Consider the following 15,000-nt stretch of genomic DNA (forward strand, 5'->3'; position numbering starts at 1 on the left):
GCAAAATGTTAAGAGCCGCATTATATCTCCAAACATTTTCTGACGTTTTGATGATTCTACTCAACCACCAGCTGGAAGTGATGATGATGATGATGATGATGATGATGATATTATAATCCTACCAACTGCAGGCACAGGCACCGAAATTTTAGTAGAAGGGGCTAGTCGACTACATAGGCCCAAGTGTGAAACTGGTACTTTATTTTATCGACCCGAAAAGATTGAAGACAAAGTCAACCTCAGCAGAATTTGAACTTAGAACGTAAAGGCAGACGAAATACCTATTTCTTTACTACCGACAAGGGGCTAAATACAGAGGAGACAAACAAGGACAGACAAACGGATTAAGACGATTACATCGACCCCAGTGCGTGACTGGTACTTAATTTATCGACCCCGAAAGGATGAAAGGCAAAGTCGACCTCGGCGGAATTTGAACTCAGAACATAGCGCCGAACGAAATACCTATTTCTTTACTACCCACAAGGGGCTAAACACAGAAGAGACAAACAAGGACAGACAAACGGATTAAGTCGATTACAAGGCAAAGTTGACCTCGGCAGAATTTGAACTCAGAACGTAGCGGCGGACGAAATACCGCTAAGCCTTTCTCCCGGCGTGCTAACTGTTCTGCCAGTTCGATGCCCTGACGATAGTAATAACAATAACAATAATGGATTTAAATTTTGGAACAAGCTTAGGGAAGGGGCAAGTCGATTACATCGAATTTAGTAGTTGGCTGGTACATGGTAATAGGTAAAGTGGATCTCGGCTGAATTAGAACTCAAATGATAAAGAGCAGAAAAAAATAAGGGTATTTTTGGTGACGCGCACACGATTCGGCCAGCTCGCTGCTTAATATTAGTGCTATAACGAATAATAATGACCTGTTCAACTTTGGCTCAAGGCCTCCATGCTGAGGGCAAGGAATAGTCGATTGTATTGACCCCCAATGCTCAACTGGTACTTATTTCACTGACCAAGACAGAATGAAAGGCAAATTTAACCTCGGTGGCATTTGAACTTGGAACATAAAGAGTCGAAAGAAATGCCGCTAAGCATTTTGTCCAACGTTCTAACGATTCTGACATCATCATCATCATCATCATCTTCATTGTCATTGTCGTCTCCTTCGTTGCTGTCATCTCGTCGTCATAATCATCGTCAACATTAAGATAAAAGACCTCTATTTCTCTTTCATAGGAGAAAGTGATCCTACACCATCGGAAAAATAGGCTTTTCATAGCTAGGAAGTATTTAATAAAAGGATTGGTTTGGTTGGGAAGACTCGTGCCTAAACAACTACGACTACCGCCATCATAAAGATTATAACCACATCTATTTCACCACCAACCCCATTTACAAGTACTGCTAAAAATAGAGACGCATTGCCCTCTTATATAAGAAATCAAAACTAGTTAATATACTTCTAAATATAATTATTTCTCACCATAACGCGGTTCACCTATCGAGCCCTCAGTACACCGCCTATTTTTCTGACTAATATATGTAAATTTATATCACGGTATCCTTAGTATATCGCGGGTTTCTGCGACAGATAGGTATTTAAATTTTTTAGCTTTTAATTATTTCTGTGGTAAAATAAGCATTTTCACGCATAAAAATTAATAAATTGATAAATAGAAACACAGTACAGTAGTGCACTGTATAAGACATTGATTAAAATATATTAAAAGACATATGTAGTGTGCCGTAGATGAGTAAATAAAGAGTCTCACATATTGTTTGGAAATCGAAACTCGGGAGGCTAAGAAAGAGAAGATACGGGTACTTCTAAGAGTGTGGGGAGAGTCTGTAAAAGCTTAGATGCATAAAAATAATAAAATATATACAAATTATAAAAATAATATAAAAAATATACATTACAGTACTGTTTCTATTTCGCGGATTTTCACCTATCGCAGGGGATTTTGGAACGTAAGAACCACGATAGTCGAAGGATTACTATACTGTACAGCATGGAATGTTATTAATTATATATCTTTCCTATACGAAGATGAACGTGTAGTTAAAAAAGGGCAAGCAAAAGAAGAGATCCGAAACGAAAAACAGTTAGGCACTGGAAGTAGAGTCTCTCTGAAATCACACTATACCACTGAAGATAAGAATAAACACAGTCAATAGTGTGATCCTAGTTGGACTGTACCGTGAAAGTACACTATGTATACGGCTGGAAACTTTGATAATAGGTCAACAGGATCAAAACTGACCAAGGATTAAACAACACTGTTCACAATATCCAATGTATGTCATTCCCATTATTATCACTCTAACCGTAACAGCAACTATACTAAACCTCAGAATAATTGGCAATAGTCGCCGGTATGATACTGGTTTGTATCCTATTGTAAGGTGCTTTGGCCCAGTATATTCTACCTATATGACGTGTGCGTCAACATTTTGTGAACGAATGTAACAATATTTATGCAACCAGGTGTAGTTTCAGTCGTTCGCCATTATTCAATGTTTTGCTGGGTCAATGAGAAAGCAGCACTTCCCAGTCATGCATTGATTTAAAACAGAACACAAAGCTTTCTTATCTCTCCCTTCAAAAGAACCCAGTCAAACTAAAGAACCAGTGAAGTAATATTATTCTTTTGTTGTAAGTAATCATAAAAACAAGACATATTTCAGTTGAACGAAACTTGCCGTATATAGATTTTTTTTTCTTATCTCAGCAACATTTCCTGTCCACATTACATGTCTGACCCGAAAGACCTTGCATTTCATGAATATCTATAAAGCTGAAATGCGATAAAGTTGTTTGATTTCTTGGTTATTTGTCTCATTTTGGGATGGGAACGGTTTAAGGGGCGGTAGATGGGGTCGGATTAGCGCCAAAATTTACACTGGGAGGTAAAATGGGGTAGGGAATGGTGTGAGGAGGATTACAAGTCGCTCGGGGCCACCGTTTGGTTGCTATCACCACCAAAACCCGAGCGAAGCACGGGTCAAAATAGCTAGTCAATTTATAAATTACATTACTAAATTTGCAAAAAAATTTCGATCACCACATTATCTCAAAAACAGGCGTTAATCCAAAATCTGTTTTATTATGGGTGTTGCGTTTGAAAATAGTCACTTCCTCTTTTAATTACTATTCAATTCGAAATTATTCTGTATGGACATTTTGAAATAAAAACGTGTTGTTTAACGACATTGAATTATCGTATCACTTAGGTTGATAGAGTTCTAATGTCTACGGGTACACAGGGAATAAAAAATAACGTATTCTGTAAACTATATTTACTATTAGCAAGGCCATAGTTGTATTAGTATATTTACGTGTATGTGTATAGATATTTGTCTATTGGAATAAAATGCACACATCACCCAGAAAACTGTTAAGTACTTCGGAACAAATAGTTGTCTGCAATCAGGGAAATAAATCTATCATTACATGTGTTTATAACAGCTAATACTTTACAATCACCATCAATGCACATTATGCTATAGACATTTCTAGTTCTACAGTTAACACCAGGGTTAATCTTACATACAATGCAGTTATCATTGGTGCATGTGGTATTCTCAATGGGGTACGTCCTACATAGTTGGGATCGTGCTTATGTGCATATACAAAAATATATATGCACACATTTGGGAACGGGTTCACACAATTCTATAGTAAAACCACTGACACAGCATAAACAAGTAAAAAGATATAAAACTCTCATAAACAGTTTTGTTATAAACTGTAAGTCTCATAACCTGCATTACCGTAATGCATATTATGGTAAAATTCACCTTGGCTATAAAAAACAGTTGAAAATGTAATCATGCAACATAAAATTGTAGAATACTTCTCACTAGATCCTTCCAAACTTTTCTCCAATGCACTTTCTCTCTCACTCTCTCTCTCTCCCAATCACTCTTTCCATCTCTCCCCCTTTCAAAATTTATACTTAATTATAAATTACACACACAAGTATATCTCAATACGATCGTTCAACTTGTTAAGAATTGCAACCAAATCTACAAAAGTTACACCACTGTAACCGAAATGAAATACGACATATTTGGATTATGTAGTCACGAACATGCAAAAAAAAATGGAATTGTCACAGATGGGAAGAATTTGATCATAAGTTACTCACTCAGCACTGACCAAATGTTAGTCAACACTAATGAAGCTCCCATGGACCTGGACACATATCGGATGACTGATGTTTTATAAAGAAAAACAATTACTGAAGTCGTAATATACATGATTAAAACTTACGTGGGCCATACAGCAACAACATTTCCACGTCAGTTCACTATGAAGTTACAACAATTATCGACTAGAATGCAGAAATCACCACATTCTAAAACTAACAATAGGAAAATAACTCCTCAAAAAACCATGCAGGTTATATTTATAGAATACAATAGAACAGACAGATCAAAATAGAACACAACGCAAAAATTAGCACGCGCATACACACACATCTGTCGGAATTGGTAGCTGGGTTACAAAGTACTCGATATCGAAGAAAAATAGAATAATAATATATTTGTCTTTGTTTGAGGAACTGGTTACACACTGAAAAAATATCGGATCAACAGGTCAATGGGATATCTCAAATAATCATCTATCTATCTATCTATCTATCTAGTCTCGTGTGAACAACAAATAGGATTTCAGTAAAATAAAGCGTTAATCATGTTTTATGGACACGAATGTGACACTTCAGGCCTGCTGGTGCCTTGCAAATCTCTTGGCAAATGGAACAAGTTGAGGATTCGGTTTGCTTGAGTACTTGTGGATCATTTACTATGTGTTTTCTCGAGTGGAAAGCTAGGCCTGCTTTGCTTCGTGTCACAAATCCACAAAGATAGGTTAGGTATCCATAATGGGTGGTATACTGCACTATCCATCGACTACTCCACATCTTGTGATTGGCTCTGTCGTACATCTACGGCCAATATATTTAACGTAGATGTAGCTAGTGTCCTCTTGTATGCGATATTACACTGTGTATGTAGCGACTGAGGAAAATTTCTCAGGGAAGTCATTATTGTCATTTGCCTAATCGGTCAATATTTTCACTATAAATCTTTATTTTCTCACTCAACGTATATCTTGTACGTACTCCATAGTTTATTTCTATACCTCTGTTAGGAAGTCTGATAAGACACAAACATATCCAGATTTGTTATTGTGCTTTACCAATGATAAATTTCACTCCTCAACCCATTGGTTTTTTTTATTTATTTGATTTTAGGAATTGTCTTTCTTGACTTTCCGGACAATAATTATAAATTTCCAATCAAAGGAACATTTTCCTTAATTACGATGGTAATCTTAATGAATTAAAAACAAATTTTTAGCACAATACTTTAAATATGCAGCTCTCTCGGCAGCTATGTATCAATAACATTTCTTTAACTAAAAGTGTTGAGTTTAAATATTTTTGGCTACAATTTGGTGAGATTTGGGTTCTACCAAGCCGACCTCATCACGGTACATAATATGAAGACAATATATTCTACTGCACCTCTGCGGATTAATAGGTGATATAACTATTTCAATCGATTCGGTTAACACTGAGTCTTAAATATATTAGGAAACACCACAATTAGGAAGTTAGTGAGGACTTCAAATTACGTTGTAATTACTGACGAAGTACTGGCAAATCAGGTCAATTTGGTTATTATTGTCCCTGAATCTTTGATATTAGAGTTGCTGTGTCTGCTGCCACAATTAATGTCATTGATGTTCCTACAAATTTTGTTATTATTATCATTGACAATTTTGCTCTTACAATTATTCATACAGTGTGGTTGTGTCTATGTGTAAGATTCCTTACGATGTTGCCTAAGCAGCTTTCACACACATGCACTACATTATGTGAAAGTCATTTAATTCGCTTGCCGAAAGATCTCTGATTTACTAATGAATCTCAAATGCTTAAGGTACCAAGTGCAATTAAGGAAGTTTTAAAAAGATGCTTAACATCAGTTAGCAAAGACACTATTTTTGTTTAAAGAATCGTTGCGTTATTAATCAACCTTTAAACTGTACTAGATGGAAGCAGAAACTGAATAAATCGAGCAGCAGATAATTACTAAGTGATGATGTTTATTGGAAGACACACGTTGTAAAGCTGATTAAGTGTTGGCCTAGTAGCCGGTGGCTCTATATTTAGAAGATTTGCCAGCTTAACTAATGCAAAAGCAAATTCATCTTTATATATGTAGATGGAATTGAAATATATATTCCAGTTAATTTCAGTGAAATTGTTACATGGGGAGCAGTATGGCAATTTTGTAAAACACAAAGTAATAGGATAATTGAAAGAAGGTGTGTTGATTTCTTGTAATGCTGAACAATGGATACCTTTCACAACATAGACATACCCGCAATACATGAGGGCACGAAAACCTAGGGTCATTGGTGACAGACAGAATTTCACCTGTATTAATCTTTAAATTCATCACCGGCGACGAAATTTCTATAAATATGAACAAATAGTTAATTTTTATGACCAAAACCCTAATGAATAATACATATCAAGTATTTGTTCTTTTCAACTTCGACACATATTATTAGGGGATTATATTGTTACAACCGGACTTTAGTATTAAAAAATAATCCGTATTCTTGCATTAGATGAAGAAAAAAAAACACAGCTGTTGACAAGATGTGTCGACAAAGAACGAATATTAATTATATCTAAAAGCAAATGTTACAATAGAATGTAACCTAATGAACTGGAGTAGCATAGAGGATTGGATTTGAGTGTTGCCCATCACCGTATAGGCTTGAATTGGAGGTATTGTAATATCTAATTCACTGACACATATGTCTCAATTCAAACAGTGATGCAGTTAAAAAAAAAAGAACAACACCATTAATAGTTTATAAACAGATGTAGTGAATTGCTGATAATGATTTGGTGATACAGCTTCATCCCTGGCTAAAACCGCCTCAATATATTGTTTCTATCAACGCATCTTGTACGGGTGCTCTTTGACAAGAAATTAGGAGCATGTCCTCATTATTCTCTTAGATCATGAAAAGATACCGAAGAACATGGAATAAAATAAATATCCTTAGACAACATTTAATTCGCTACGAAACATATTATACTGTAACTACAATATATATATATATATATATATATATATATATATAACCTAAGATCATACCAGATCGGCATTAAATTTGAGACCTCATGCGTAAATGTAAAACCACCAGTTATTAAACTGGAGTCGCGTCACTTCATTATACCACTTCTATCTTAGTCTATATATTTAGAATTAATACTAGGTGATTATAAAACTCAAATCGATATTCGCTATTTTGTTGGTTCGCGTATTTACTATCAAACGATATTCGTTACAAAAGATAATCGCAGCAATATCTTTTGCACTTCCTGACAAACTACCATTGAAGGAAAAAGAATTAAAAAAAGTAAAAGATAAGCATATAGAAAAAAGAAAAAAAATCGAACACAAAAATGAAAAGATAAAAATAAAGTATAGCAAATAAAAATGGCAGCCAAAACATTCTTGATATCTTCAACTGAATTATTTTGAGTGCAAAAAATAACAAAAAAAAAAGCACTGATCAATGCAATTAATTTGTATGGGATTACCAGGTCAAAGAGTATCATGGAAATATCTAGAACATTGTAACGGATATCAGGTTCGCTGGAAAATATTCAGTACACTTTGACGGATATCAGATATAGTAGGAAAGGTAAATGATAGGTAACTGATTAGAATGATGACGATAGCGCTAGAAAATAGCTTTTGATATCTTCCGTTATCGTTTGTTTGTCCTTATTCCTGATGTTCATGCTGACATTGGCTTCCTTGTTGTTTTTGTTCTTGCTGTTATTGTGGATGAGGATGATGATGATGTCGAGACGACGACGACAACGACAACGACGATAATGAGGATAATGATCATTATGATGGTGATGATAATGACGATGTGGAGGCGGTGGATGATAAGCTAAAGTGATGACGTTGTTATCATTGACGCTTTTAGTAGCTATCATAGTTAGATGAGTACACTGTTATTATTATTATTATTATTATTATTATTATTATTATTATTATTATTATTATTATTATTATTATTATTATTATTATTATTATTATTATTATTATTATTATTATTCATATACACACAACAGATTAGATTGATGGAAGGAAAAAAATAATAACATCGAGATACAACAAGTAAACTTAGATGCCAAGAACCCTCCTAAGTATCCTAGCTGTCCCTAATAACACTGTTTCCCGCAGCTGTACTAACCTGGGTTTTATACCTATTTCTTCTATCCATCTGTTCAGATTTTTAGGGATATTCCCAATGCACCTATAACTACTAGGATACATTTTACCCGCACTTTCCATAGTCTCTGTGACTCTATGCCTAGATACTGATACTTTGCTATTTGTTCTATACCTCTCATATTGATTTTCTAATCATTTGGGACTGTAAGGTCAATTATCTGCCACTTTTCTATTCTCTTTATCTATTGCTACTAAAGCAGGCCTTCTAGCCTCTATTACTCTGTCAGTCTGAATGCTAAAGTCCCACAACATCTTACATTTCTTACTTACTAGTACTTTACTAGGGTCATGATCATATAATTTATTAGCATGTTCAAATCCTAGCTTTCCACATCATTCCCAGTACATTACTCTCCCTAGTTTGTCATGTATTTTCTTTATTCTTTCTGTGTCAGAAGGCTACATTCATTTACTATATGAATAACGCTTTCCTATTTTGATTTGCATAATCTACATTGGGAATCTACTTGGTATTTGCTCATGTTGATTTTTATCCAAATAGTCCTTAATGTTTGATCTTATGCAGTTACTAACAAACTTTCTATCCCCTTCTTCAGCTTTCCTTTCTGCAAACATAGCCGTGTCTCACTACTACCATTTGCAGCAGCAACTATCTTGGGGAATCTACCACGCAACGCGTTCTCCTGACAGTCAGATAATTTTTATTCTTTTTCTGGTTTTTAAGTTCGTTTGGGTTTTTTGTTTCCCCATATCTTTTTGTGATTCTAGTAGCTATTAATAAACTTGCTTCACTATTACCTACATAGGCGTATATATCTATTCTAGCTAACTGCACACAGTCTTCTACTGATACTATCCATCTTCCGCCTTCCATTCTGTGCTAGTATAATCTTGCTACTCTTGCCCTTGGGTGAAGTCGTCCATTCATATTGAATTCCTTCCAAGTTCTTCTGTCATTTACAGCTTTCAGTAGATTCGAACCATTTAGCTTTGATTCAATTAGCTTCCTCACCCTTCTGATGTACTCCTCAATTTTCGTTTCCATTTCTGTAGTTAATGCTCTATCTGATTTTAATATTCCTAGATATTTATAACTTTCTCTTCCTCTTAATGATTTTAAAACCTTGCCATCAGGTAATTGGTGCCTTCGCTGTTGACTACCGGTCCACTTCTCATGACTGATTTTGCACATTTATTTATGCCAAATTCCATGCCTGTGTCTTTGCTAGGGAGCCTTATATTCTGTATTAAAGAATCTATCTCTTTTTAATTCTTACTAAAAAAGCTTCAGATCAGCCATGTAGAGGACATGGTTCATTTTCCCCTAACTATTTCTGAACTGATACCCTGCCTTTGCCTTCTATAATACTAAACTGAAGGTGACGAAACCTAAGACAAATATTAAAAGGGAGAACGATCCCCACTGGAAAATTCCTCTTTTGACATTAACTTTCCCTATGAGTGTGTCAGCTGAGTAGAGACCTACTTTCCATTTCTTCATGTTACAGCTAATTAATTCTCTTATGTTATCTGCTATACTGAATATATTTTTCATGTTATAGCTAATTAATTCTCTTATTATTATCATCATTATTATTATTATTATTATTATTATTATTATTATTATTATTATTATTATTATTATTATGATTATTATTATTATTATTATCATTATTATTATTATTATTATTATTATTATTATTATTATTATTATTATTATTATTATCATTATTATTATTATTATATTATTATTATTATTATTATTTATTATTATCATAATCATTATCATTATCATTATTATTATCATTATTATTATTATCATTAGTATCATTATTATTATCATTATCATTATCATTATTATTATTATGTTTTTTCCTTCTTTCTTCAAATTTTCTTCCGTTTCTCGCCGAGTGTCTTCCATACACCTAGGGCAGAGAAGGGCATTGTATGCATTCCCAGATTACACGCGCAAATTCCCAGATAACATATGTATTTAAAAATTAACAAATATATAAATTCATGGATGGATGTTATTTTCACAGCGATAGTGCTCTTCTCAGTACATGAGCCGTTCCAGTTAATACGATTTTTTGCACTTCCTGTAGGGATGGTAAGCCTGGAATCATTTTCAAATAGGTTTCAGTGCCTTTTTTTATCATTCATAGAGATCCTACAATCACTGGTACTGTAGTCGCCTTGAGATGCCACATTTTTTCAATTTCCATTAGCAGGTCTTTATATTTACTAATCTTGTCAAATTCTTTCGCCGCTATATTATGATTGCAAGGGATACTCATGTCAATTAATAAACACATCCTTTTTGTCTGATATTTTATAATGATATCCGGTATCATTATTATTATTATCATTATCATCATTATTATTAATTATTATTATTATTATTATTATTATTATCATCATTATTATTATTATTATTATTATTATTATTATTATTATTATTATTATTATATTATTATTATTATTATTCATATGCATTCAACAGACTACACTGTTGGAAAAGAAAAGAATCCTAACATTGGATTACAAAAAGTTGCTTTATATGCCAAAAGCCCTTCTAAGTATCCTAGCTGTCCCTAATAACAATATCTTCTGCAGCTTTACTGAAATGGGCTTTATGCCTATTTTCTCTTTCCATCTGTCCAGACTTTCAGAGATAGTTGCCAATGCACCTATAACTTCTGTGGTACATTTCACCTGCACTTTCCATAGTCTCTGTAAGTCTATGGCAAGGTCCTGATACTTTGCTTTTTTTTTCTATACTCCTCATATTGATTTTCTAATCATTTGGGACTGTAAGATCAATTATCTGCCACTTTTCTCTTCCCTTTATCTACTGCTACTAAATCAGGCCTTCTAGCTTACATTACTCTGTCAGTCTGAATGTTAAAGTCCCACAACATCTTATATTTTTACTTTCTAGTACTTTTCTAGAGCCATGTTCATACAATTTATTAACATGTTCAAATTCTAGCTTCCTATATTATTCCCAGTAGATTACTCTGCCTAGGTTGTCATGTATTTTCTTATATTCTTTCTGTGCCAGCATGCCACATTCACTTATTATGTGAGTAACGCTTTCCTCTTTTGATTTGCATAACCTACATTGGGAATCTACTTGGTTTTTGCTTATGTTGGTTTTTATCCAATTAGTCCTTAATGCTTCGTGTTATGCAGCTACTAACAAACTTTCTGTCTCCCTCTTCAGCTTTCCTTTCTGCAACCATAGCCATGTCTCACTACTAATATTTACTGTAACTATCTTTGGGAATCTACCATGCAACGCCTTCTCCTGCCAGTCAGATAATTTCGGGGTTTTTCTGGTTTTTAAAGTTCGTTCGGGTTTTTGCTTTCCTTCTGTGTTGCTGTGACTCTACCATATTATTATTATTATTATTATATTATTATTATTATTAGTAGTAGTAGTAGAGGTAGTAGTAGTAGTAGTAGTAGTAGAGGTAGTAGTAGTAGTAGTAGTAGTAGAAGTAGTAGTGGTGGTGGTGGTGGTGGTGGTTGTAGTAGTAGCAGCATCAGTAGTAGTAGTAGTAGTAGTAGTAGTAGTAGTATTAGTAGTAGTAGTAGTAGTATATATACTAGAGGCATTAATAGTAGCTCATTTTCATTTCCCTCGTCTGCATTGAAGGGTTCCTCTATTTTACGTTAGTTAACTAAATCTCTTGTGACGTGTCCTGGAAAATAACCTACAGGACGTATATTTAGTGAGATCAATGGTGTGCTACGTTACTTATTGTAAAGCTATATTTAACATCGATAAGGCGGCGAGCTGGGCAAAATACCTAGCAGTTTTGGTGTGTCTTTACGTTCTGAGTTCAAATTTTGCCGAGGTTGACTTTGCATTTCATCCTTTCGAGGTCGATAAAATAAGTACTGATTTCATACTAGGGTCGATGTAATCGACTTATTCCCCTTTCAAAGTTGCTGGCCTTGTACTAATATTTGAAACCAATATTTAACACTGATAATGTATAATATATAATAAAATAAACAATTGCAGATAAAATATTAGAAAGAAAACATTTTTGATGACTTAATTCAATAGCTCAGCACTCAAGCTATTTGCAAAAATTCCATGAATGGAGGAGTGTAGGAGAAGAATTTTAGAACACACAACTTGATGCTATAAGTACTAAATCAGGATACCAAGCTATCCTCAGGCTAAAGGTCTGCCTCACTACTTGTTAGAAAATCTACTCAAGGCATCCGTCGGTTAGTGTTGACCATACATCAACATTTACGCGTATACCCGGGCAAGATGTGTCGAGAAAAACTGGTATTTGTCCATGACGGTAAGTCTCCCCTCTCTGAGCCACCGATATGTATGCAAGTGAAAATCCGCTGACGTGTGCCGACACGACTTAGTACCGGTGTAGGATAGAACAATTTTATCAGAACGCAAAGATCAGGCACAAATACACAAATACTGCAATGCATCTCGTCCAAATATTTATTTGAATGTAAGTAGATACTGTTGAAAGATATATTCCATTTAATTGTGAATAGATACATCCGGAAGATATTTGCTCTGTAAGAAGCGACACAATATCATAAATGAAAAGAGTTATGTGTGATTCTATGCACCATGTTCACCTACCTTGCACTTACTCTTTTACTCTTTTACTTGTTTCAGTCATGCTGGAGCACCGCATTCAGCAAATCGACCCCAGGACTTATTCTTTGTAAGCCTAGTATTTATTCTATCGGTCCCTTTTGTCGAACCGCCAAGTTACGGGGACATATACACACCAGCATCCGTTGTCAAGCGATGTTGAGGAGACAATCATAGACACATAAATACACACACACACACACACACACACACACACACACACATATATATATACATATATACGACGGGCTTCTTTCAGTTTCCGGCTACCAAATCTACTCACAAGGCTTTGGTCGGCTACAGTAGAAGACATTTGCCCAAGGCTCCACGCAGTGGGAATGAACCCGGAACCATGTGGTTCATAAGCAAGCGACTTACCACACCGGCATTCCTACGCCTATGGTGCATTCTTTTATCACTTTCCAACCATTAAAGGTGAAGTTAACATGGACAGGAATAGCACTCAGATTGCAGAGCGTTGTAAAAAATGTCACAAGGTATACTAACCTATGCTATAACGTTTTCACCATGTCGCCAATACGCTAAGCTCCAAGTGGTAGTACTAAATGAAAGTTGGCTGGATTAGATAGTGATTAACCACTGAAGAACACGAATGTTCTGAAGGGAAGTAACAAAGATTACATTCACTACATTTCACATACAGATCTATGGTCAATATTTGTTGCATGATTCTAGCCCAAAGTCTCATGAAAAGTATCGAGGAAAGAAACATCTAATTGTGAAGTAAGCAAATTTCCTCACAGCATCACGATGCTTACGTCCAACATTTTATATAAATAGAAATAACATGGATATCACTAAAAATGGAAGTTAACTATTCTGGGTTTTATAGCCAAATATTTAAATATTGCAATATGATATATTGCTATCTCAAGTTATCAACACGCAATTCAAATACACAGACATACAAAAATCACACTCACGTACAATATGTCTATTTCTGTGTATGTGGGTACGTGCATGTGTATATGTATGTCCATTTATCTATCTATCTATCTATCTATCTATTTATCTATCTATCTATCTATCTATCTATCTATCTATCTATCTATCTACATATATATATATATATATATATATATATATATATATATATATATATATATATATATATAATATATACATATATATATATACATAAGGAAAAGAATCTGAAAATGTAGGAATCTTTTAAGAGTATTTATTAACCTAATCGGTTTCCCTTATTTCAAAAGATTTTCAAAAGTAAGGTATGAGGCTTTGTGTATCATCTGTGATGAGTCAAAAATTAGTTTGCATAAAAACATTCAGATCAGGTAATAACATTTTTTTTCCTATGATAAGATAAAAATTACTTTACATAAATATACCCAGATCAAGTAATAGAGTCTTTGACAAGATGAGAAAACGTTTCTGACTTGTCAATCAGTGGGAGCTAAAGCTTTAGTCTCACTGTGATCAGAAACCTGAATTGATTGCAGTATCTTAAACTGCAAAAAAAAAAAAAAAAAAAAAAAAAACCTCAGATGAGATGAGAAATAACAGACCATTTATAGTTTTCGGATTTGGCTGTTGGGTCTCGCATGTGGATGGAATTTGACAGTTACTTCTATTTTATACAGAAACGGTGGTTCAAAATTGCCTTCATTTTAACAAACAATGTGGTTGCTTCATGGCAGTCACATAATCAAAAGATGGGTCTGTTTTTTTTTTTTAAAAAAGTGACTAAGAATTTCTCTCACTTTAAAGACAGTGTGTGTGTGTGTGTGGGGGGGTGATGGCAGTCACATGATAAAAAGATAGTTCGCGATTGTTCTACGTTCGAATAAGTTGTTGTGGAACCGTGAAGAGCTTGTTTGGTGAAAGGCAGGTTCTAAAATGGTTCAGTAATTTTGGTTGAGGTTTTGGGGTTTATATGTATGACTCATAAGTAAAGGATGGTGTGCATTTGTCTGTAAGTGTATGTGTGTGTTTTTTGTTCTGGGAAAAGCGAATAGCAGGTTTGTGTGTGTGTTTGTGTGTGTGTGTGCATGCGTGTGCGTACGTGCGCGTACATGAGCCTGTATATCTGGGTGTCTATT

This window comes from Octopus sinensis, linkage group LG6 (genome assembly GCF_006345805.1).
Source record: "Octopus sinensis linkage group LG6, ASM634580v1, whole genome shotgun sequence".
In the NCBI taxonomy this organism is placed as follows: domain Eukaryota; kingdom Metazoa; phylum Mollusca; class Cephalopoda; order Octopoda; family Octopodidae; genus Octopus; species Octopus sinensis.